This window comes from Ranitomeya imitator, chromosome 1, assembly GCF_032444005.1.
Source record: "Ranitomeya imitator isolate aRanImi1 chromosome 1, aRanImi1.pri, whole genome shotgun sequence".
In the NCBI taxonomy this organism is placed as follows: domain Eukaryota; kingdom Metazoa; phylum Chordata; class Amphibia; order Anura; family Dendrobatidae; genus Ranitomeya; species Ranitomeya imitator.
This window is the reverse complement of record NC_091282.1, coordinates 631,389,539-631,416,192: the sequence shown is the minus strand read 5'-3', so window position 1 is coordinate 631,416,192 and position 26,654 is coordinate 631,389,539. Positions and strand designations below refer to the sequence as shown.

Here is a 26,654-nt window from a genome sequence, read left to right as displayed (position 1 = left end):
TTTAGGACCTGTGGAATGACGTCCCGGCTTCTGATTGGTCGCGTGCCGCCCATGTGACCGCCACGCGACGAATCAGAAGCCGCGACGTCATTCCTCAGCTAAAGTCCTAGAATGAGCGCCTTTTAGGACCTGAGGAATGACGTTGCGGCTTCTGATTGGTCGCGTGGCGGTCACATGGGCGGCACGCGACCAATCAGAAGCCGGGACGTCATACCACAGGTCCTAAAGGCGCGCATTTTGAAGAAAGAAGCCGTGCCGGACGCCGGTTCCTCGCGCAGATGTCCAGGGGCCGCCGGAGAGGTGAATATAACAATATTTTTTATTTTAATTCTTTATTTTACACTTTAATATGGATCCCAGGGCCTGAAGGAGAGTTTCCTCTCCTTCAGACCCTGGGATCCATGAGGATACATTCCGATACTTGATGTCCCATTGACTTGTATTGGTATCGGATATCGGTATCGGCGATATCCGATATTTTTCGGGTATCGGCCGATACTATCCGATACCGATACTTTCAAGTATCGGACGGTATCGCTCAACACTACTCAACACTACTGATAACCCTAAGAAAAGACTGCCTGGAATTGAAGTCTGTTCTTCGCTGACCATTAGATCAAATATGCTTGATGGTTTGATGGTTCAATGTCAATGATTGCGAAGTTCAACGATTCCTTTGTGGCCATTGGTTAAGTTTTGGACTTTCCAAAAATTAGTGTAGTGCAATCTGTACTTAATTAACTATTACAGCAGTACCTAACTTTGGTGAGCCGTGAGGATGATGCCCAATGTTTATTGGTCCTGTGGTTAGTTCTTAGTCCCTGGCATCCTATACACTCATGCCTAGCTTCTAAACATCTTCTTTTACTTTTTTTTGTTACCCATCTCCAAGCTAAAAACTGAATGTGTTTACCTTTTAAGAGATATTTTAGTTCATGTGCTAATCTCTTTGATTACTGGGACACCAGGATTAAAAATAAGACTGCTAATCCCCTGTCGAGCTCCAGCTCTGGCTCCTTCATTGTTTTCCTACTCCACCTAGCTCTATCTTTTCCATTGCGCATCAGACTCAGGCAGCTTCATGTCCCTTGAGTATTCAGGTAATTTGCTTATACACCACTACCAAAGATCAATATAACATTGTTCATTTCTGCATTGGGTCATCTGATATATCCAAAGCTACTATACCAGTAGGCTCTGCTACATTGCTCAACTCTCTATGCTGTACCTGCAAGCTATGCTACAGATCTGAGCTTTACTGTTGGGCTCTACTGTGCTTCCAGTCATATCAAGCTCTAATGAAATGCTCAATTCTGCTCTTCTGCTCTACACACCCAGATTTGTTACATCGCTTGGCTCTGCTACTTTGCTGGGCTCTGCTACATTGCTGGGCTCTGCTACATTGCTCAACACTGCTGATCTTTTCCACATTGTGTCTCCTGTCAAACCCTTCTCTGCTACATACTTACCAGAGTAGTTCTTCCTCTGTTCTCCCGTGTTGCAAAGAATAAACTGCTGTACTGCTATCTCCATTCTGCTTCAGTTGCTTCTGTTTGCCTGCAGAAAGGGTATGATGCATCTTTATTATTATGGGATGGCACTTCTTTTGTCTTTTCACATTTCACATTTCTACTCACAGATGGGATAATCTTTGTTTTATTATTGGGGCACTACAACATAGAAATGTTGCATAAAGGGCCTGACTCATTATTGCATTGTGCCCCTTTTGTCTGATTTTTGGTGTTTTTTGTTTATTTTTCATTTACATCTTTGCATCTTTTTTCAGTCTATTTTATGTTAACCTGTTTTTTTCATGTCAATGGAGCACCCACCAGGGTCATGGGGTACTCGGGTCGGGTCCGACGGTTCTTCAGGGAGTTGTCACAGCAGCAGTGACCTGGTCTGTGGCCCTGGGCATCCAATAAAATTAATGAAATGAAGGGGAAAATAAAGTTTATAGGGGGTGTGTTTGTGATGCCACCCGTGGTGTTTGGCAATAAGGAGATGGCCAATGCTGCGGTTCAGGTCCACTGGGGCAGTTGGTGACACAGCAGAGATGTTACAGCTCTCCACGGGTAGAGCTAGGCCCCAGGGCATTTAAGGAGTTAAAGTCAATGATCGTGAATGCTGTAGTGCAGGGCAGGTGATGCAGTAAATAATTCTGCGAACACAGCAGGGTGTAGTTTCCACACTTTACTCACAGTTCTGAGATGCAGTGCCAGTCGGGTGCTGTGTCCTCTGGGTCTGTGGTCCAGCCAGCTCTCAGATAAATTGGGGTTCACTTTCCCGAGACTCCCTTTCTGATATGCCTTCCCTGGCCATCTCTCTGCACTGGCTTTGCCCTCCTGCCCTGCACCTCACACACAGTGTCCCAAGCCAGCAGCCTTGGATCCAGTCAGGCAACATTCTCCTGGTCCCCTTGATCCTATGTGGCTGCCTTTTTAGCGAATGTGTGTGGCTGTGGCACATACAGATGCCACAGCCTCCGGCTTGCTAGCTGAGCCTTGTAGTTCCTCCACTAGTCCGGGGGCCTGTCCCCCCCACTGCGACCTGGTCCTTTCACCCGACTAAGGTTGGCATGGATTTGAGCACTCAGGGTGGATTCATCACTTCCCTGGCCCCTAGGACCCCTTCTTTCCTTCTTTCAGGAGCTTCTCTCTCCACATCTGTGAGTCACCCGCCAGGGCAGTGGGGTAGTCGGTACCGAGTCCGGTCGCACTTAAAAGAGTTGTCATGGTGGCTGCGACCCGGTCCGTGGGCTTGGGCACCCAATTAAAGGGGAAAGGTTTTTAAAGGGTATTTGGAATAATGTTTATTCGTGACGCCACCTGTGGTTCTCGGTCAGAGTTGACCGACGCTGCTTAAAGTGGGCCTCTGGGGTGATGTTGTTGCAGCAACATGGTGACGCTTCCCACAGGTGAAGAGGGGTCCCCAGTGCTCCCATGGTGTATGGTAAGGATAGTGGGTTGCCGATAAATAACGGAGGACACAAAGTTGTAAAGTCTTTTCCTGGTTTACTGACAGTAGCTGTGCACAGTCCAAGGTACCAGGAACAGGTGATGGTATGACCCAGCTGGCCTGGAGGCAATAGTGAATCCCTCTCCCAGGTGAGGTCCGTAAGCCTTCCTATTCATGCTAGTGTGTGAGGTCCCTGCTGCCTGTAGCTGCTGGCAAAGTCCTCTCTCTCCTGTCCTGGGACAGTTACCTTTATGGTGGGCAACTTGAGCCATTTTATAGGGTCTCTATCATCACCCGAGCTCTTCAGGTGCTGCTTCACCTTCTGGTGTGGTGTGGGCAAATCACATACAGTTCTATACCCTCCGGTCCTGCCGTGTTTCCTGGAGTATGCCACAGCCTCGGGCTCCGGGTGCCCAGTTCCTGCGCTTCGGCTCTGAGGGTGCCCGGTCACAGATCCCCTCTGAGCCCCTTTCCTTCACTGTGCTCCTTTCCTCAGTAGCTCCACCACTTTCAACCCCTTGGGTTCACTTCCTTTCTTGGAGCTGCAGCTCAGTCCTGGCTGCATGGCTCCGCTGTCTGCTTTCCTCTCCTTTCCCTCTCACTGTGTGTTTCAGACTGCTCTCTTTGGTCTCCCTGGACCAACTGCCTAACTCCTCCTCCAGACCAGAACACTTAAACCCGGGGAAGCTTCCCTGAATCCAGATTCAGAGCTCCCCCTTCTGGCCTGGATTCGGAACATGTTGAATGTGGGTGTGTTACCTGGTAAAGAGAATCCTCCTTGCCTCCAAACATGGTATTGCCCTCCCCGAAAGGAAGGCAACATCACTGTAACAACCAATTATCTGTGTTGTTACATCTGCTCTCCTTGGCTCCTCCTCACCAATCCCCCACTTACTAACTCCTCCCTCTGTCACTCTCTCCATCCACACCTTCTACCTAGTTCCCCCTCCAGCCTGAGATGGGACCCTCCCTCAATAGAGTCTGCCCAGATCCCCTGGCCTGGATCGATATGGTGTTGGATGCTAGTGAGGGTCTAGGGTAGTGCCTCCTCCTTACTTGAGAGCAGAGTACCACACCTCTGGCTGAGGTGCAGTACCTCTGTGGCGACTAGACTCTCAGCGGCGCCATATCAATCATTGTGGGTGTGGATTGGGGTTTCCAGTTCTTATTTAGCTGACATATCAATTGCGGTCCCCACTTTTTGGACATGTACTCTAGCCCTCCTCCCCTCTTGGAATGATTTTATGTATGTGTGCAATTTTTGCACAAATATTGACATTTTAGCGGAAGATGTGGCTTTTTGTGATAAAAGGTCACAATAAAGGCAAGTATTAAGATCTTTTTTTTTATTACTTTGCAAAAACTCATTAACCGCGTGCCCTATTTTGAAAACTTTGGTCAAAAAATAGGCAATAATAACCCAAAACTAAGAAAGAAAGGGACCTGAAAGCTTTTCCTTCTTCATTTTTGCATCACCTTGAGACTTTGGTGAAAAATCCAGCGGTCAAACAAGGAGACTGCTACCAAGAGCAACCTACAGCTTCCCTAATAATCAACATTCCCATCAGAAGACAATGAGAACCTCAGACATTTAATGATTACAATGTCAAACGAATGCATTTAGTACTTCTTTAAGCAAGTGGGGCAAAGCTGTATCATAGAATACATTATAACATGTTAGCAACAAGGAGACAGCAAGATGACGTGAGAACAAAGACCGGTCTAGACTCTCAGAGGCAGAGTGGAGCAAACGAGACAAAGATAAATGGAAGAGATGTTATTCTAGAGGAACACAAAGGATGAGTGTGGGATCATAGGCTGCAATGAAAAATAGCGAAGTTCCATGCTCCGAATAACTGAGAACGGCCGCAATTCTTCAACTTTAAAGGTAAGAGTGTCAGGGGTGGGAATTGCAGTCTCTGGAACTTTACTTGCATATTGTAGAGAAACTTTTGGCCTAAATATAACACAAAGAAATTAAAGGGATGTTCCCAAAATCACAATGTGGTCTTATAATAATGTACACGTTTACTGATTTGTGTCAATATAACTCATTTTTAAATCTTACATGTTTTAAACTTCTCACCCCCCTGTGGGATGTTCCTTCTGGGTTTATTACATCCCAGTTGCCAATGGAAGCATTTGGCATAGTTCAAGAGTTCCTGGTCGATACTTTGCAGTGTAGGTATCTGACTTCATGTTAACATAGCTTTGCTCTACTTCCACATCTGACATTGACTGTATTATATCTTTATAATACATTTTATGCTCTTGCACACGGTATTCTTCTACATCCTCTACTTGACCAAATTTATCCTCTGACGCCTATAATAGTATACATTCACAGTATATATGTTGATGTTTGTGTGTTTTTACATCATTGTTAGGTGGTTTCTAGCAAAGCTCCACTCCCCTGGACTCCTCCACAACAGTTTGTAATTACTAGATATGCAGAGCTGAGACACAAGCTGAACTATATTTGTTGCTTGCTACTGACAGATCAGTGATGTGAAACTGCAAATGCTACTCTGCTGATGCACATGGAAAACAATAATCATCTGCTTTATGTATTATGTAGGAGAATAAGGTGAATTCTACATTCAAAAATAGCTTGATGATAACTTAGAGAGGTGGATCTATTCTGGAGCACACAGTAGAGAGGGAGGAATCTGCAGAGCCAAGGAAAAGCAAGGTACTGAGGGAAATGTCATTTTAGCAGACAAGTATAGGATTACCTATTTACTGAAGCTATGTGAAGATGGATAGCTAAACACCAGCTTCTTGCAGGGTTGCTGAGTAATCTTAGCCCATTTCTTATGGGCAATGTCCTCAAGATTAATAATAATCCTGAATTGTTATGAGGGTCACCCGAAAAGTTTAGAGTAGAGATCATTGCTTTGCGAAAGCAAGGAAAAGGGTACAAAGGTATTGTATGTTCCTAGAGACACATTTGTAAGATTGCTGTACTTCAAAAGTTCAGTTAAAAGAATAGTGGGTTTGCAAAAAGGACTTGGCTAAACGGTCACTGGCTTCCACCAGATTCCATAGGTGGCAGGTGGTCAAAGGTGCATACTAATCACTGAAGGTCATCATGCTTGATGTCAAAGACGTAAATCTCAAAAATCACAAGAAAACCATAAAACAAAAACCCCAAAACAGTAGATAACCCACAGAAGTTATGGGCTTCGGTTCTGTGGAGACATTAAAATAAACTGGACCTTTTTGGACTTACAGAGCAGCAGTATATCAGTATGTCAGGAGAAGGATGAATGAAGCCATCACTGAAATGAACACCTTGCCTACTGTGAAGCATGGTGGAGGCTCAGTGATGCCTACAGTAAAGCAAGCAGTGGCTCAGTTATACTCTGGAACTTCGTTTCTCTAAAATAGGAAACCTACAGTGTGTGAAGGGAAAGACCGATAAAATCAAGTATGAGGAAGTCCTAGGAGTGAACTTCATACCTACTGCGATAAAAGTGAACTTTGAGCATCATAGAAATTTCAACAGGACAATGTTCTCAAAGTCTGCCAAGCCCAAGTATCAGAAAAAGTTATGGAAGATTCTGGGGTGGCCCTCACAACTGCCAGACTTCAACAACATAGAAATCTTTGGTGGGTTTTCAAAATGGTGGATTTGCATGCAAACCCAAGAATATTAGTGACCTGGAGGCCCTAGCTCCTAAATAATTGGCTAAGATTTTCCAGGAACTCTGCTAGAAGCTGGTGTTAAGCTATGGATCATGTTTGCAGCAGGTCATAGCAACCAGAGGGACTCTACTAAGTACTAAGGATGCTTTTTGGTAATAATCAAATTTTCACTAGTGCCTTTTGGGGACAGCTGTATCAGATTGATCTGCAAGCTTTGCCCCTCTTTATACATAAAGATCAATCATCTTTTAGTAATTGTGTCACGACTGTCGGGTGACCTTGGCTCCTTCCCTGTCCCTAACACTAGGGGGCACCCCAGCTCACCCTATTCCCCATGATACTTCTGAAGGTGAAGATGCTGGGGCCTCCACCCTTACCTTATCTCCTGAGTCAGCCCTCCATCTGTTCTCTTCCCCCACCCAGGGAAGGGAAAGGGGACGCTGCTGTGCACCGTAGTACACCAATCCAACAAACAAGGTAACATGAACAAGGGCAATGTAAAATACCAGACATACAAATCTTCACTCACATATACAGAGGAATGCAACAGGGAGTGTAGGACGAGGAAAACCCAAAGTAAGAAGAGGGAAGGGAATTATCACACTTACAAACCAACGTAACAGTCCCAGGTAACTCCATAAAGCTCCTTCTCATATAAACATCTCTCCTCCTAAGCCATGTTGCATAAACCAGCTCTGACATGCGTTTCAATCAGGACTCAGATTATAAAGGGAATGGGAGTGGCTAACTGAGCTCAGACTCCCAAAGCTCCCAACATGGCCGATTAACCCCTGTTCTGCCAAAGGAAATTAGCACCATTTAAAAAGAAGGTGAAGTTCTTCTTTTCAGCACAGGAGTAGGAGCAATCAGATGCTGTGGTTTTCTTGCTCCTCACTACTGCAATAACCCCATGACAGTAAAATTGGATCTTTGACTATTGTTCCATCTTAGTACATCCCTAATGGTTTTATTCTTAACATCCTATAAAATCACTTAACTACAAGGTTGCTTCACTACTAAGAGTATAATATAATTTACCCTTAATGACCGCCAATACGTCTTTCTACTGACCTACGATGTAAGAGACTAGCATCTCCATACAGGTGACAATCCAGCAGCTGTGAGCTGTCCACTATAGCTGACAACTTGCTGTATCAGCCACGATCAGTTTTGGCATCGACCATATCTGTTTAACCACTTAGATGCTGCTATCAAAATTAACTACATTATATAAATGGTTAACAGAGTGGTTCCTATATAACCTCATCAGCACCCAGAGACCATGATTCTATGGTCCTGATGTTTGCCATGGCAATTCATGGCCAAATAGTGGCCTTAAAGTCTGCCGGCTATAGCGAATTGTTCATAAGTTACGGACATTTAGGTGGCAAAAATACAATTTTCATTTGCTGTTATGCCAATTTACATTAATTCCTGTAAATCCCCTGAAGGGTTAATAAACTAACCAATAGTTGTTTTCAATATGTTGAGGGGTGTAATTTTTAAAATAAAATCACATGTGGGGCTTTTCCAATTTATAGGACTCCCAAAGTCACTTCAAACCAGGATAGGTCACTAAAAAAATAAGTGTTGCATTTTGTAAATCTCCTTGACAAAATGGAAAATTACTGCTACATTTTTAAACCTACTGAAATGCTAACAAAATAAAATAACATTTTACAAATGGTGCTGATGTAAAGTAAGCATGAGGAAAATATTAATAATAATCTTTATTTATATAGCGCCAACATATTCCGCAGCACTTTAAAGTTTAACAACAGCTGAACAGTTTAACAGTTTAACAGTTTATTTATTCATATTTTTGTTTGGTGTGATCTGGATTAAAGGGATAATCATTCAAAGTTTGCACATTTTTTTACACTTTTGTCAAATTTTTGATATTTTTTATAAATAAACACAAAACATATCGACCTAAATTTACCATTATCATACATTATAATGTGCCACAAAAAAACAGTCTCAAAATCACTGGGATCCGTTGAAACGTTCCAGAGTTATTACCACATAAAGTGACACTGGTCACATTTAAAAATTTTCGCCTGGTCACAATGAAAACACGCTCCTCCAAGCTGTATCTGTACATTGTTAACAAATGAAAAAAGAATTCGGCAGGAGTGAACTGCAAGCACCACACATAAACTACGGACGTGCAGCAAGTTTATCTCCTAGTGGAGGCAACAAGTCCATGAGACCACTTGGCGCGAGGATGCTTCTTGTTACTGTCGCTGAGGTTCATTGCACTCTCGCTTCTCATGAACCAAAGTCTGTAAAGTCCAAATTTAAAGTCGTGAGTGACTTACTCTGTAAATTCCATCTCTAATTATAGGTGCAAAAATGAGTTGTTGAATTACCAGCTCATAAAAACTGAGCAACACATTACCTACTTTAGTTACCCCTATATGATCAGGACTTTTTCTACAGTACTCCCTTTCTTGACTGTTACATCACTGGAGCAAGTTGTTTTTCCTCAATCTATTTCTTGGTCAAACCTGCAACTTTTGAACCTGCAGAACAACGTAGGTGCATACCTGAAGAAGGTGGTTGTATGTAGCAAAAGGACAGTTGGTCTACACATGCCTGAGAGGAAAGTAAAGTATAAAAACTTTGATGAAGTGGATGGTCAGCAGAGTAGGCCACCATTTTTCCATCCAACCTGATGGGGATGAAGCCCAATGAAAAAGGAAGATTTTTATGCCCCTAACTAATATTCATATCTGAGACAGATAATCCAAAATCTTACACAATGCATGCTTATTTTTCGATGTGACTTGTCTACCTGCATTATATTCCTTTAATTTCCTAGCTCAGTCGAGCAACAGTCTGTGATGAACTGTAGACGCCCACAAGGTGTAAAAAATGGCTTTGGAAACTTGTGCATTGGAGTCCCAGTGGAGCAATGAACAGTCTGTTTCAAGCTTGTAAAGGTCAAATGAGCCATGGTCTATTTTTTTCTACTGTCAAGACATATAATAATCATGATCTCAAAGTGGAATAAGACAAGGAGATGAAGTCTACAGACAACATTAAAGATAGCAAGAAACAGAAGAAATGCCGACATGACAACAGTCTAGTGGAACTTCACAATTATTGAAATCCAGGTGTAAGAAGTTTAAAGAAAATCAAAACAGAATAACATTTTGAAAATTCTATGTAGTTCTTGACTTCTCAGTTGAAGTAAGGATAGGTGTAGACCCAATGTAATAGTTTTTTTTATAGAATAGTAAGCCCAATGGACAGAGAGGGTTAGGTGACAGAGAAGAATCAGCAATTTTGACGCTGGGTCAACAACATTCAGACTGCTTTGATATTCTTGACTTTTGTTTGGTGGCCTCTTTTATTCAAATTTTGCTGCATACTTGTAAACTTTTAGAGTTGCCCATTCAGATGCATTGTTAGGGCTAGCGGAACGCACCGAGTAAATAGAGATGTTTATTGATATTGGTGCGTTCGCAGCCCGGGGTCCACCGTGCAGGAGTACCTGCTGCTAGCAAACGGTGGAGCTATATGGCGGTATAGACTAACTCAGTTAATTCACTGAGTAGCCATGAAAGGAAAGCACTGTGCCCTGTTAGACTCCACAGAGGCACAGGCTAACTGCCCAAACAGAGAGCAGTCAGTGGTCACACAAACACACAAAACTCCTCGCCGGAGGAGCCAGCATTCTAGGGGCTTATTTCAGCCGGGTCCCTGAATACATTCAGACTCAATCTCCTCGCCGGAGGAGCCAGCATTCTAGGGGCTTATTTCAGCCGGGTCCCTGAACACACATACATGTGACCACACTGGCGCAAAGCACATAACATAAGACAATACTAGCGCATGGCCGTGCGGTCATGCGCAGTTTATATAGTTGCAGCACAGGAAGCTGCTACTGAAGTTTTTGCCCTTTCAGGACCTTCCAGAGGGACCAATGGAAAGTGCTGCAGTACCTGAGCATGTTTTGCCCTTTCAGGACCTTCCAGAAGGACCAATGGAATGTACTGCAGCACCTGAGCATGTGACCGAACATGTGGCCCTCGACCTCCAATGGGAGACCCTGCCCTGGGCATGCTCAGTGTGAGTAAACAAGGACTTAGTCCCAGAGAGGCTCGCTCGCCGCAGATCAGTGCAGGGTACCATAGGAAAGCCAAAAAAGGCAGTAGTGACCCTATGCACCGAATCAGCCCCAGCGAGATGCTGGGAGCGACGTCTCCGCTGAGCAGAGCCAACTGCGGCTGATACCGAATGGGAGACCGCAGCAGACACGGATCGAGATTCCCCCTGTGCAGCAGAGGAAACTCGACTCCTAACATGCATCACCTAAAACAATTTTCACACACTTCTTTTCTTCAGGGTCACCTGACATGTGTATTTGGACATAAGAACTTCACCATCAGATGGAGCATCTTGGTGTCGCGCACATGGAACATGTCATAAATGCTGATTTTCCAGAAGAATTTGGGAGTTTTCAGCATGAGCTCAGGAGATTTGCTAAATTTTGCTGCAGCTCCAAAATTCACCTAGTTTTTCAGGAGCCTCCACGGCATTTTGGGAGGGTTGGAAAGTGTACTTTCCTGCTGTAAAAGATAACATATGAGAGGTCTTGCAGGGCACTTCTAAATGCTGTTTTTGGAAGAAAAAAAAAAGTGATTGTGTGATGGATATGGAGCTTAAGAGTGCTTTCTTATCCTTTTTGCAATGATCCATGGGAAAATAATGAAAATGAGTTCTTGATCGACTTTGCCTATAGTGAACATAGGGAGGGAATGACAGGATACAGACTGTTGCTAGATATAGCCTGTATTTGGCTGGTTGTGTACATTGTGGTTACATTTTTGTGAAATCAGACACAATATCTCAAATGCAGATAACATAATACAATAGTGACTATTAGTCCCAAAGTCAAGGCTCAGGACAATGGAAACTATCCTATGGAGCTCCCTCTCAACATCACAAACACCAAAATTTGAAGCATATATCCACAAATATGGGTATACCTTGACGATTGGTGGAGCAGCTTAGTATACTTTTTTTTGCAAAAAAACGTATCAACTAAATACCTTGCTTTTTTTCCATCTTTTGACTAGCACTTGCTTATTACTGTGATTTTTTTACAAGAGTATTTTTTACCTCACTGTGCTCTATTGTGTCTTCAAGTTTCTTGGTGGTGTGTGAACAGGTTTCTACAGACTTGTTCATGGTGCAAGTAGCCCATGTGTGTCTGGTTCTGTAATTGTTCTCTTGTTTCTACAAGACTAAGGAGTCCACCACTCCTTATGGGTCATTTGCATCAAAGCTGTTCCATCCAGCATGTCCACATGAAAATTCCCTCTCTGGTACTATACAGATGATCAGGTATTTAAATACATCAGATAGGGATTATATACATTAGGTAGGACTGCTCTATATGGGTATACCTTGACGATTGGTGGAGCAGCTTAGTATACTTTTTTGCAAAAAAAGTATCAACTAAATACCCTGTTTTTTCCATCTTTTGACTAGCACTTGCTTATTACTGTGATTTCTTTTACAACAGAGTATTTTTGACCTCACTGTGCTCTTTTGTGTCTTCAAGTTTCTTGGTGGTGTGTGAACAGCTTTCTACAGACTTGTTCATTGTGCAAGTAGCCCATGTGTTTCTGGTTCTGTAATTGTTCTCTTGTTTCTACAAGACTAGGGAGTCCGCCACTCCTTATGGGTCATTTGCATCAAAGCTGTTCCATCCAGCATGTCCACATGAAAATTCCCTCTCTGAACCCTGCTTATACAAGTACTATACAGATGATTAGGTTTTTAAATATATCAGATAGGGATTATATACATTAGGTAGGACTGCTCTATATGGGTATACCTTGATGATTGGTGGAGCAGCTTAGTATACTCTTTTTGCAAAAAAACGTATCAACTAAATACCCTGTTTTTTTCCATCTTTTGACTAGCACTTGCTTACTACTGTGATTTTTTTTACAACAGAGTATTTTTGACCTCACTTTGCTCTTTTGTGTCTATCCACAAACAATGTATCATAAAAATTATATATTTATTAGTACATAATATTACAAGACAAATATTTAAAACAGAGAAATCAATTCCAGTTAAGGGTGCACCAAAACTCAGTAGTACCCCAGGAACAGATACCTGGATATGAGACTATCTCTTATGACCCACATATGGTCATATATTCCATATAATATAAAGTGACAGTGCATTCGCTTTTATCCAAAAAGTTAAAGTCTCAAAAATGGGGTAAATCACATTATGTCTCTAAATCGGACTCCCATTATAGGGTTAAGTTCCCTTAGTCAGTGAGCATATACATATTATATCCCAAGTGAGGAGAGAGACATGAGACCACCCATTAAATCATACCCATACTTGTATCCATGGGGGTGACCACGTGCCTCTATGTGCGTTTCACAACAGCTTCCCCAGGGGGCAGAGTGGCAAAGCAAAGTCCCCACTGTCTTCCTTAATTACACTTCTAATTATCACCTTTAATGGTGCATGTGGCCGAACAGGTGGGCGCTGCAGCGCTGCATCACCCAGGCGCCAACATGGCGGTGCGGGTCACGGGGAACTCCCCGATGACGTCACTGACCCTCACACGTCACCAATAGGCGCCGGAAACAATGCAGCAATGGAGCACACGTCGGAGACATGCGCACTAGTGATACCACTGAACTATAGCTCCCCCGTAGCTGCCGAATGGAGCTGGCTGTGTCCATCAGCAGCAAAGGTAAAGGTGTAAATCCAATTACATATATAAAAACCCATAAGTATATAAATACCTCGATATGTTTCCCCAATACAACATTTGATACTATTATTTAAAGTGACAGTGAATAAAAGTGACAGTGCAAATATACAGGTCCTTCTCAAAAAATTAGCATATAGTGTTAAATTTCATTATTTACCATAATGTAATGATTACAATTAAACTTTCATATATTATAGATTCATTATCCACCAACTGAAATTTGTCAGGTCTTTTATTGTTTTAATACTGATGATTTTGGCATACAACTCCTGATAACCCAAAAAACCTGTCTCAATAAATTAGCATATCAAGAAAAGGTTCTCTAAACGACCTATTACCCTAATCTTCTGAATCAACTGATTAACTCTAAACACATGCAAAATATACCTGAGGCTTTTATAAACTCCCTGCCTGGTTCATTACTCAAAACCCCAATCATGGGTAAGACTAGCGACCTGACAGATGTCAAGAAGGCCATCATTGACACCCTCAAGCAAGAGGGTAAGACCCAGAAAGAAATTTCTCAACAAATAGGCTGTTCCCAGAGTGCTGTATCAAGGCACCTCAATGGTAAGTCTGTTGGAAGGAAACAATGTGGCAGAAAACGCTGTACAACGAGAAGAGGAGACCGGACCCTGAGGAAGATTGTGGAGAAGGACCGATTCCAGACCTTGGGGAACCTGAGGAAGCAGTGGACTGAGTCTGGTGTGGAAACATCCAGAGCCACCGTGCACAGGCGTGTGCAGGAAATGGGCTACAGGTGCCGCATTCCCCAGGTAAAGCCACTTTTGAGCTACAGAGAAGCAGCACTGGACTGTTGCTAAGTGGTCCCAAGTACTTTTTTCTGATGAAAGCAAATTTTGCATGTCATTTGGAAATCAAGGTGCCAGAGTCTGGAGGAAGACTGGGGAGAAGGAAATGCCAAAATGCCTGAAGTCCAGTGTCAAGTACCCACAGTCAGTGATGGTGTGGGGTGCCATGTCAGCTGCTGGTGTTGGTCCACTGTGTTTCATCAAGGGCAGGGTCAATGCAGCTAGCTATCAGGAGATTTTGGAGCACTTCATGCTTCCATCGGCTGAAATGCTTTATGGAGATGAAGATTTCATTTTTCAGCACGACCTGGCACCTGCTCACAGTGCCAAAACCACTGGTAAATGGTTTACTGACCATGGTATTACTGTGCTCAATTGGCCTGCCAACTCTCCTGACCTGAACCCCATAGAGAATCTGTGGGATATTGTGAAGAGAAAGTTGAGAGACGCAAGACCCAACACTCTGGATGAGCTTAAGGCCGCTATTGAAGCATCCTGGGCCTCCATAACATCTCAGCAGTGTCACAGGCTGATTGCCTCCATGCCACGCCGCATTGAAGCAGTCATTTCTGCCAAAGGATTCCCGACCAAGTATTGAGTGCATAACTGAACATTATTATTTGTTGGTTTTTTTGTTTGTTATTAAAAAACACTTTTATTTGATTGGATGGGTGAAATATGCTAATTTATTGAGACAGGTTTTTTGGGTTATCAGGAGTTGTATGCCAAAATCATCAGTATTAAAACAATAAAAGACCTGACAAATTTCAGTTGGTGGATAATGAATCTATAATATATGAAAGTTTAATTGTAATCATTACATTATGGTAAATAATGAAATTTAACACTATATGCTAATTTTTTGAGAAGGACCTGTATACGATCATTATATTAAAGCAATAAGATATATTCAAGAAGCATTATTACAGTACATATTTCACTTATTCATTCTCGTCTGGACTATTGTAACTCTCTACTAATCGGTCTCCCTCTTGCAAAACTCTCCCCGCTCCAATCTGTCCTGAATGCTGCAGCCAGGATCATATTCCTCACCAACCGTTACACCGATGCCTCTACCCTGTGCCAGTCATTACACTGGCTACCCATCCACTCCAGAATCCAGTACAAAACTACTACCCTCATCCACAAAGCACTCCATGGCTCAGCACCACCCTACATCTCCTCCCTGGTCTCAGTCTACCACCCTACCCGTGCCCTCCGCTCCGCTAATGACCTCAGGTTAGCATCCTCAATAATCAGAACCTCCCACTCCCGTCTCCAAGACTTTACACGTGCTGCGCCGATTCTTTGGAATGCACTACCTAGGTTAATACGATTAATCCCCAATCCCCACAGTTTTAAGCGTGCCCTAAAAACTCAATTGTTCAGACTGGCCTACCGCCTCAATGCATTAACCTAACGATCCCTGTGTGGCCTATTTATAATAAAAAAAAAAAAAAAAAAAAAAGGTTCCTCGCATCATGTTCTCATACACTTTATGCAGTATTAGCCCTCTGTGTCTGTACTGCTACATACTTAGGCAGGTAACTGGTTCATGCAGCTTTACATGAACACCTGAGCCTTACACTATAGCTGGCCCGAATAACTAAAGCAATTGTTACCATCCACCTCTCGTGTCTCCCCTTTTCCCCATAGTTTGTAAGCTTGCGAGCAGGGCCCTCACTCCTCCTGGTATCTGTTTTGAACTGTATTTCTGTTATGCTGTAATGTTTATTGTCTGTACAAGTCCCCTCTATAATTTGTAAAGCGCTGCGGAATATGTTGGCGCTATATAAATAAAATTATTATTATTATTATTATTATTACATATACCACTGCCAAAATACATATAAATAAGTAAATATTATTAAAGATACCATATAAGTAAAACAAAATGAAATATAATAAAAACAAATTAAAATAAGATACAGGTGAAATAGTGAAAGACATGATGAAGCATACAATATGTGATTCTTGCACCGATGCAGTTCCATTCAGCATGTAGCTTTCCTTGGGGGTCATAGATCAAACAAAATAAGCCATCTTCAGCGATACTTTCTATGAAGGGTATTCAATGAGAGAGTTCCATGACACACTTAGTGCTACACAACAAAACATAAAAAGACAAACGAAGTTAAAAATAAGTATAAAAAGAGGACCATTAATCCAGAGATGACGCCAACCCTCTATAGATATAATGCAAAACTGAGCTGCTCATTTAACCCCGCTGGTGTCATTGTGTCCAAGACATTTGAGATTAGGGAATACATAGCGTGTACAACCACACACGTGGTGTATTACGCCAAATCCAGCTGTAATCCGATATATATTGGACTAACATCTCGCGAGTTACGTGTTCGAACTCGTGAGCATGTCAGAGATATTGAGGCCGCTCGTGACGTGGATGACATGAACTCATTGAAAACAATCCCTAAACACTTTTAATTAAAACATAAGTGTAATCCTGGGGATTTGAAGATCTGGGGGATTGATTGTGTTCATATGGGAATACGTAGAGGTGACAGCATGCGCATTTTGACACAAAAAGAGTGCCATTGGATTGTGACCTTGGACACAATGACACCAGCGGGGTTAAATAAGCAGCTCAGTTTTTCATCATATCTATAGAGGGTTGGCGTCATCTCTGGATTAATGGTCCTCTTTTTACACTTATTTTTAACTTCGTTTGTCTTTTTATGTTTTGTTGTGTAGCACTAAGTGTGTCATGGAACTCTCTCACTGAATACCCTTCTTAGAAAGTATTGCTGAAGATGGCTTACTTTGTTTGATCTATGACCCCGAAGGAAAGCTACATGCTGAGTTTTGGTGCACCCTTAACTGGATTTGATTTCTCTGTTTTAAATATTTGTCTTGTAATTTTGTGTCAGATTTGATTGTACTAATAAATATAAAATTTTTATGATACATTGTTTGTGAATATATTTTTGTGAAATGTGACTTTTTACCTCTATAAAATCACAACAAAAATGTAAATACAAAAATTAAGAGCATTGTTGATTTTTCACAAAATTCAGGAACATCGTAAGCATTATTAAATAATTTGATACAAAACAAAATCAATCAATACAAGACATAAAAAAGTGGCTTTGAAAACCTTTGCAAAAGAAACCACCGGAGCACTAAATGGAGAAGGGCATGACTTTGGGAGGGGTGGACCTTTAGCTCCTGCAGCTTTGTTTTTATTGCGGTGTAGATTTTAAGCAAAAGTGATATTGCTTTAAGACAAAAGAGTCTGAGCCTCGTGTGTTACTGTGAGGAGGGTGGGGCTTATATAGAGGAGGTAACTCTGTCTCTCTCCCTCTTTCTCTCATCGGATGTAGGAAACATCCCCACCTCCTGCCCTGTAATAATCACTGTCCTAAAAGTTTTAATTATTGCTTGTATAATGATGAATGCTTTATTGTATTTTTTGAATTTACCATTGTATATCTTTTACCAGGTCCAATTTTATCATGACTATAAAGAGTTAACATTAGCAATCCTTCAGCCATAGTTCTCTAGAGGTTTCCTCCACAGGGGCTTTTTCCTCTCCTGAGCGCTGTAGGATGACTCTTTGTGAGTTGGAGGTTTGCCAAGTTTAGTCCCATTAATGCTTTTGCAGGGACTTCTAATTTATAAGTTTGCAAAAGTGATTTATTAAAAAAAAAACAAGTGTCAAATGTGACTTAGAATTTATAACTCGTCACATCTTTGCGGTTTAGGAGTCAGGTGGAAGTTGCAGACAAGTTAAGGTGGACTCATTATAACTAATAGAAGAGGTAAAAACCTCATGGTGGTGAGCAGGCTCGGCTTTGGTGGCCAGCCTCAAGGACGTTGTAATGGTAACATCAATCAGGGGAGGGCACAGTGGTTAAGCACAGGAGTGAGGATAATAGGGTCATTGGTGCCCTGAAAGTTTACTGACTCTGCTGGAATGGCCTCCTGTGCGTGCCGCCCCTTATGGCTGTCCGTCCTGGTGCTGTATGTCAGACAGCTGGGGATATCGCAGTACTTGTGAATCCCAATGTACTAGCACTCCACCTGACTCCTACTGTGATAGTTTTAATCCTGTGATTTAAATAAAGCTGTGGCTATTTTGACAACCAAAATAATGTGTTTTGTGTTTTTATTCTAGTGCCGAGGTTTACTGCAGTTATGGTTGTTTTAAGATGGAGTGGGGGGTCCATCACGTATTCAAAAGTCATGATAAATTGGACCCTTTGTGTCCTAATCAAGCTATGGAAAATACGCAAAACTGCTCATCTACCGAACATAATGCTAAATAAATGTTGGCCATATCTTCAGCTGATTCATCAAATTGTGTCTGACATAAAATGTGAATATTTATGCGGATATTACAGAAAACTTTCTCACCTGCTGCTATGTGGCAAGATGAAAATGTGTGTGACGGAAAATAGGGGAATCTGAAGAGGAGTGCAAACAAAATGTGATCTCCAGTGTATTAGTAAATCTTATTTATAAAGAATATTGTAGATATGGATCAAGATAAGAATATATATGTTAGGGATCAGTTCAGTGTCTGACTGGCGCTCAGCGAATCTATGGGTTTGTGCAGCTACACGCAATGTTACATGACCGTAGTACATTGATTTTCTTATGCTTGTGTATAATATTAATCTAGGTAGATGTTTAGTTAATGCAGTCTCTGCAAATATTGAATCAAGTGTATTAGAACTGCTTATTAGCATTCCTCTAGAGGGGCCCACTGGGAGATTCTCCCACTCTCCCAAGACTAGTCCAAGCCTGGATCAGCCATAACATTAAAAACAAGTGACATGAATAATGTTTTTGTTGTTTTTTTAAATCTTTGTCAATAACTGTCACAAGGTTGTCAAGTCCCCTTGGGAGACCTGGAGTTAGTACGTCAGTTCGAGTAATGAATCGTAGGTTATCTTTAGAGACGGGTTCATTCATGCCTTATTTTAAATGGACTTCCTTTCCATCAGTGCTGAAAGAGTTAAGGGCTCTTTCCTTGCTGGCTGGGAACATACATCATGGTTGCCTCTCAGTTACATCTGCTGATATCATTTCTTCTTCTATATATACTAGCTCTGGATGTTCCTTCCTTGCTGGTGAAAGAATCTTTTTCCTGGAAGTGTTGAGCTGTATAATGTTGTAGCTGGAAGTAGTTGCTGGAGTGTTTTGTGTGCAGTAGTTTATTGAGTGTTGATCTCTTCGCCCTTATTTCTATTTTGTTTGTTCCTCCCATTCCCTATCTTAGTCATTATTTTTGTGAGTGTTTTGTATGATAGTGGGTTTTAGTTATCCCTGTCTGTCTTTAGGTCTTGTTTCCCTTACAGTTCTGTCCAATGCCTCATTAGGATTAGTGTCTAACATGAGCATAGTAAGGTTAGAGACCCATGCTTATCTACCATCAAGAGTACCAGTGGGACAGGGATAGCTAGGGTGCCAATACCAGGAACAGTTTTAAGCCCCTCTTCCTTACTTCAGACCGACACATCATGGCAATAGCCACTTTTAGATGCTGGGATATTTTAAGTATTAACTAAACAGCCAATTCATAAAGTTGATGTGTGGAAAAACGGCCAAGCGTAGAGATATGAAAAACCTAAGCAAGGAATTGTGAGGTTTGAGTATCTTAAAAATGCGAGTTTGGTTAGATGTTACTGGTATGAAGTGGTTAGGATTAGTGATGAGCGAGCACTAAAACGCTCGGGTGCTCGTTGCTCGGATCGAGCAGATTAGTATACTCAGGTAATCGACCCGAGCAACGAGCCCAATGTAAGTCTATGGGAAATCCGAGTATTTTTATCACAATCTCCCCCGGGGGTCTTTTTAAGGTCTAAAAATGTCAGAAAATGATGGAAACACTGTTCAAATGACACAGAAACATCATGGGGATCACCCCTGGAAGCCCTTCACTGGCTTCCTATCGCCCAGAGACTCCAGTTCAAAACCCTCACACTGACATACAAAGCCATCCACAACCTGTCTCCTCCATACATCTGTGACATGGTCTCCCGGTACCTACCTACACGCGACCTCCGATCCTCCCAAGACCTCCTTCTCTACTCCCCTCTCATCTCTTCTTCCCATAACCGCATCCAAGACTTCTCCCGTGCTTCCCCCATACTCTGGAACTCTCTACCCCAACACATCAGACTTGCGCCTACCATAGAAACCTTCAAAAAGAACCTGAAGACTCATCTCTTCCGACAAGCCTACAGCCTGCAGTGATCCTCAACCTACTGAACAGCCGCACAGCCAGCTTTTCCCTCTCCTAGTGTATCCTCACCCACCCCCTGCAGACTGTGAGCCCTCCCGGGCAGGGTCCTCCCTCCATATGTACTCGTGTGCCTTGTTATCTGCTCATGTTTAATGTATTTGTCTACATTTGCCCCGTATTCACATGTAAAGCGCCATGGAATAAATGGCGCTATAAAAATGTATAATAATAATAATAATAATTTCTGACTCCTAGGTCACAGCTGTAAGCAATGTTGTTAGAGTTTCACTCCATGTTTACAGGTGCACCCAAAGACATACAAAACCGAAACCAAAATGGATTTTGCTTGGAAATACTGTATATTAAGGTACATCCTTTTCAGGCTAATGACTTCTATATAAGGCAAATTAATTTACCCCAGACCAAAATGTTCCTCCACCACTTGGGCTATGTTCACATGCAGCGATTTTTATGTGTTTTTCAACTTTGACATTGCTTTCAACCAATACAAATGCATTCACTGGGTAATGCCATTTTAACATTTAACAACCCTAGCTGTCCATGTGGTGTGTGACACATAAGCAGACACATCTTGCTTCATTTCTGAAGGAGGGACTGTTAAAGTCACAAAGCCTATTTTTAGAGGGGCATCAGGCGGCATTAATATTCTTAAAGGGTCATTATTAAACAGTGGTTCTCCAATGCTGTTATTGCCTATGCAGTGAGTGGCTGGGCTGCCAAGAGTTACAACACACCCCAATACCCCTTTGTTGAGAGGTACAGGAGGGTCTCCTGAAAAAATATTTCATTGAATGCAAGGCCTGCCCTGCTATCAAGTCATATGCACCCCAATAAGCCTTTGAACCCAGGTACAGGATGGCCACAGGAAAACCTCTTTCCTTATGCATTGAATGCAAGGGCCACCTTGACCCAAATTTGCACACACCCCAATACCCTTTTGGAAGAAACATGGAGGAGGGCCTCATAAAAAAAACTGTCCCATTACGAAGGAGCGGGTCTCCTAGACTCGTTGTTAGAACTGGCGGAAAGCACCAAATATTAATTAGAGGCGATATAAGATGCGTTTGCAGTCCGGGGTCCACTGTTCAGAAAAGACACCCGCTGCTCGGTAATGACAGACTATATGGCGGTATTAAGAGAAGACACACATGGGTTAGCTCCACCCGGTAGGAAGGAAGCGAACCCTGTTGTGTCACAGGGCTGCGATACCACACATAGAGCACAAGCAAGGAGTCACAGAACTCTGCCCCAAGACTCAGGGTAAGAGTCCCTCTAGCCCTCTTGCGCTCAACACCGCTACAGTGGTGTCAGGGAAAAAACTAAACTAAAAAGATTTAGCGCACTGGGTGCATGCAGAGCCGCTCTGGTGGACACCACTAGCCGCCCTAACTAGGCACTGGAAAGCGCACTAGTTGCACACAGTGTCACGCTGGCTAACGCTGCTAATGGACACTGTGAGATTGTGCCTTGTTCTGGATGGCAGTAACTGGCGTTAGGCAACTCTAACATTCGCGAGCATTCAACAACTCTAGGGATGGGAATGATTCGGAGCTTTCACCAGAACAGGCATACATCCACATACACACACAATAACTGGTTTACACTAGCGCATGGCCAAGCGGCCATGCAAACTTTTTATAGCAGTAGCACTCTGGGACCTTCCAGATGGTCCAATAGGAGTCACAACAGGACCTGAGCATGTGACCCCCATGGCATGCTCAGTATGGGGAAAGCAGGATTTAGTCCCTAAAACGCCTGCTCCCTGCTGATCAGTGCTGGCTACAAAGGCAGAGCCTGGAAAGGCTGCAGTAACTAAGCGCACAGTATCAGCTTGAGCCAGACGCTGGGATTGATGTCTCCGCTGAGCAGGCTCACTGCGGCTGGAGGAGAATGGGAGACTGCAGCGGACATGGTTCGAGAGTCCCCCTGTGCAGTGGCGGGAACTTGACACCTAGCATTACCCCCCCTCCTAGGGCTCCCCTCCTTGGGCCTTGCTGCGTTCAAAGGCTGCAATGAGCAGCAGAGCCCAAATGTGCTCCACAGGTTCCCAGGTTCTGTCCTCTGGGCCATGACCCTTCCAGTCCACCAGTCCATGTACCACTTTGCACCCCAAGATAGAATTAACCTCGTACTCGTCCGTGGACGAACCCGATGTCCCGGTAGATGACTCGGAAAACCGGGACATGTAAACGGGCTTTAAGAGGGACACATGAAAGGAGTCATGATACCCAACAGTGGCAGAAGAGCCAGACAGTAGACCACAGGATTAACCTGTTCCAGAAGTTTGAAGGGACCTAAGTAGCGAGGCGCAAACTTAGTGGACTCAACTCACAGCCTGATATTGCTGGCAGAGAACCACACTAAGTCGCCAGGAGCAAAGATCGAAGCGGGGCGCCGATGTGCATCAGCAGAGACCCTCATTCTCTCCTTGGAGGCCCGGATGGCATCATGTGTGCAGTCCCAGATGACTTGTGCTTCCACTGCCTAGTCTGCCACCCTAGAGTCAGCGGAAAACACAGGCATGGGCACAGGAACTAGCGGATGCTGGCCATAATTAAGAAGGAATGGTGTCTTCTCAGTGTAGTCAGCTAAGGCGTTGTTCAAGGCAAACTCCGCCCGCAGTAGCAAGGATGCCTAGTCATCCTGCCAGGCTGAGACAAAATGTCATAGGTATGTGACCAGGGTCTGTTTGGTCCTCTCTACCAACCCATTCGTTTCGGGATGGTACGCGGAAGAAAGATTCAGCTCAATGCTACGTAAGCGACAAAGCTCTCTCCAGAATTGAGATGCAAACTGGGGACCCCGGTCACTAACAATCTTGTCAGACATACCGTGTAAGCTCCCTGCATGCAGGAAGACATCCCCTTTGAGAAAGCCATCACGCGGAACGCACATCAGGGGTCATAGGGCGGACCACTGCACCTCTCAGACTTACAATGGGTGAGCATTGATGCCAATGTTATATATGTTGTGTGGAATTGGGCGGTGCTTTCAACACATGTGCGCTTTCTGATGCCATTTTGATTTTTTGAATATACTACTCTGAAAGCATCCGCAGCAATGGAGCCTCATTCTTTGTATGAGTGTCACGATATGGTATGAAATATCATATAAGTAGTTTCTCTTGCTAGCAGGCTGTGGGCTAAAAAAGCCCCCCTTCCCTTTCACTCAGCCAAGAGCTTCCCTTTCCAAGGGATGGGGGAAGAAGAGTTTATTACCTCTAGCTCGGAGAGCAAAGGTATTTACGACATCCCTGCAGTGGAAAGTGACTGGCTAGAACTGGATTCTAAGTCTCTAGAATTCATGGAAGTTCTTTGTTTTGTTTTTTTAAGATATTACGCAAACCGTTTACGTTAAGAACACGAAAATATATATTCTTAATCTCCCTCGGTGGATCTACCCATCCCTCTAAACACGGGCTTCTAACTCCATCTGGTAAAGAAGTAGGGATTTTTCTGTAAAATGTATCCCAGATAGGACATATTTGATCTCATTAGAATGCCCACGTTAATCCGAGATGAATGCTGGGTTTGTTATGACTATGACATGTTTTGTAGCGGAGTTATAGAAATTAGATATAGGTTAGGGTAAAATTAGTTAACTGAAGAGGTAGCAGGGACGAGGTGATCCAACCCCTTTTTGGGATGTTACAGGCTGAAGCTATAACTGTCTGCCCAGATCCCCAGCTCAGTTCTTCTTCTTGTCTTTTTTCCTGGAGAGCCCTCAGCAACGTCCAATGAGCTGGGACGTATGGAAACTTCACTAGCCTGGTTGCCTGCAATGCTTTGAACATGTGAGTGTTATCTTTTCTCCTTTTATCCCCTTTATGTTATAATTACCTTGTACATATTTGCAATTGTCTCATTTGTAACATCTTTGTAAAATATTTTGATAAAGCACTGCCTAAATTTTGTGGGGTATATTATTTCATGCCAGTTCTTTCTCCATGCTCTAAAAACGTACCCTAAGTCTTCTGAAGGGAATTACGCTACTGTGTTGGGTTAGCTTTGGACCCGTTTAATCGAAGATGGTGGCAGCGACCGTGTGCAGACTTTTGGGTGATGCTGTAGCGACTGCGGCGTTGATAATTATTGTTCCTGCCTGAGTGGGAATAGTTTATCGCGTCGCTGCAGCGTGCCCAATAGCCAGTACATAGCAGGCAGCCTTTCTGGCGACTAATTTCCCCAGGTGCAGTACCACATCTGACCTGAGAGTAAGGGGGGCGCCAGAGAGCTGCAAGTTTTAAGTGGAACTGTAAGCGGGATATTCATAAATCCCTGCAGTTCGTGGTATATTGCAGAGCAGTGGGATACCTAGAATAAGCCCCTGCTGTAAACTAAGAGGTCAATAGCCTTCTGTGTGTTTTTTCATCACATTGTGAAGTGGAGGGATAACTAAGATAAGCCCCCCTGCACATGTGATAGCCATCTGTTGGCCTAAAGTCACCCCGACCCGTGACATAGGGGTGACGGTCATGGTGTGAATCGTGACAAATTGGTGGCAAGGCGGTGGGATATTAGAGCATTAGTGATTTGGTTTGAGCAATCATTCCCCTCACTAAAAACTTGCAGAAAGTTCTTGCGAGGACTCTGCGCAAATAAGTTTGGAGAACGAACTCAGTGTTTTATTAGTCTTGAGACAATTGTGTACTGGTAATTATCCCCTCCCTTTCTCTTCGTTTTTCATTCCTATCTTTTATTTGGCAACCATGGCTGCGAAAGGAGAAGCCTGGTACGCACAGCAGAAGAGGGACACTCTGGCTGGGATATGCATGTACCATGGCCTGAACTCCCAGGGCAAGACCAAGGTTCAAATGGTCGCTGAACTTGTGCAATTTGAAGCAGACCAAGCCAGGTCACAGAGCCCAGAGGCCGCAGAAGCCAGCACAAGTGAACATGGTCCTGCAGCAGAGGTCCAACCACTGAATACGGGCCCTACTGGTAACCAGGGGGGCGCAGACCTCCTCCTGCAGCTGGCTCTGCATCAAGGCTCCGCAGATGACCTAGAGAGACATCTGCAGCTGATCCAGCAATACCAGCAAGCCGAGCGGGAGGCTGAGAGAGCCGAGCGCCAAGCCCAGCGAGAACACGAACTGGAGATGCTCCGGCAGGGGGGGATGCCCTCCACCGCCCAGACTCGTGAGCCCAGCAGCGCTCAGATACCTAAGCGCCGGCCCGATCACTTTCCTGTTATGGAGAAGAATGGAGACTTGGACACTTTTCTGCGGGCCTTTGAGAAAGCCTGCAGACAGTACCAGCTGCCTGCACAAGAATGGGCCCGATACCTGACACCAGGGCTGCGAGGCAAAGCTCTGGAGGCATTTGCTGCCCCCCCTCAAGAATAAGATGGAGGCTATGAGACCATCAAGCAGGCCCTGATAGCCAAGTACCAGCTTACACCCGAGGTGTACCATAGAAAGTTCCGGACCCTTCAACGTGGCCCACACGACAGTTACAGTGATGTGGTGCATGGACTGGGGACCCACTTTGACCAGTGGACCCAAGGACTGTCAGTGACCACCTTTGCACAGTTGCGAGACCTGATGATCAAACACCAGTTCTTTCATCTTTGCCCAGCTGAGGTGCGACAGTTCGTGATGGATAGAGAACCCAGAGATGTGACAAAAGCCGCACAGATTGCCGATGCCTATGAGGCCAACCGTAGATCGGAAGTGCGGAAGCCAGTCACCACCAGCTGGAGAGGGGGTAAGCCTGCAACCAACGCCAGTACCCCTGCCAGCCAACACACCAAAGGTCCTGTCCCCGTGGCCAACAACACCAGACCTACCACCGATCCTCGCTAGTGTTACTTCTGCAATCGGCCTGGTCATATCAGTACCTACTGTCCAGCCAAGCCGAAGAACCCCCAAGGCAAGGCCCCAGGGCCTAATGCAGCAGTTCTTTTAGTGGGTGGTGTGGTTGGGAGGGTGTGTGACAATGTACAGCACGTCACGGTGGGAGGCCATGTTGCTACAGGCCTCAAGGACCCCGGGGCTGAACGAACCCTCATCCGACCCGAACTGGCGGCCCCTGAAGAAATCATTCCGGGGAAAACCCTAACTGTCACGGGGATTGGGGGCATCAGCTGTCCCTTACCAATGGCCCGGCTTTATCTTGATTGGGGTGCCCGGAGCGGGGTGAAGGAAGTGGGGCTGTCTGATAATTTGCCCACTGATGTTTTGTTGAGGACTGATTTGGTTAGGATGGTTGCATACTACGTTCCTGACACCCCTCCCCAATCTGCTAATAAG

The 26,654-nt window shown here is 43.9% G+C and overlaps 1 long non-coding RNA gene across 3 annotated transcripts in view; it reads right to left on the bottom strand.

Annotated features, from left to right (window-relative positions):
• Positions 1–26,654, bottom strand: part of LOC138657982 (uncharacterized) — a 105,421-nt gene that overhangs the window by 61,356 nt on the left and 17,411 nt on the right. For 2 of the 3 annotated variants that reach the window (XR_011317281.1, XR_011317282.1), the window contains exon 1: positions 7,215–7,313. The exons of the other annotated variant lie outside the window; for it this stretch is intronic. This is a non-coding gene — a long non-coding RNA (uncharacterized lncRNA). Of the gene's footprint in view, positions 1–7,214; positions 7,314–26,654 lie in introns of those variants that run through there. 3 annotated transcript variants of the gene reach the window in all.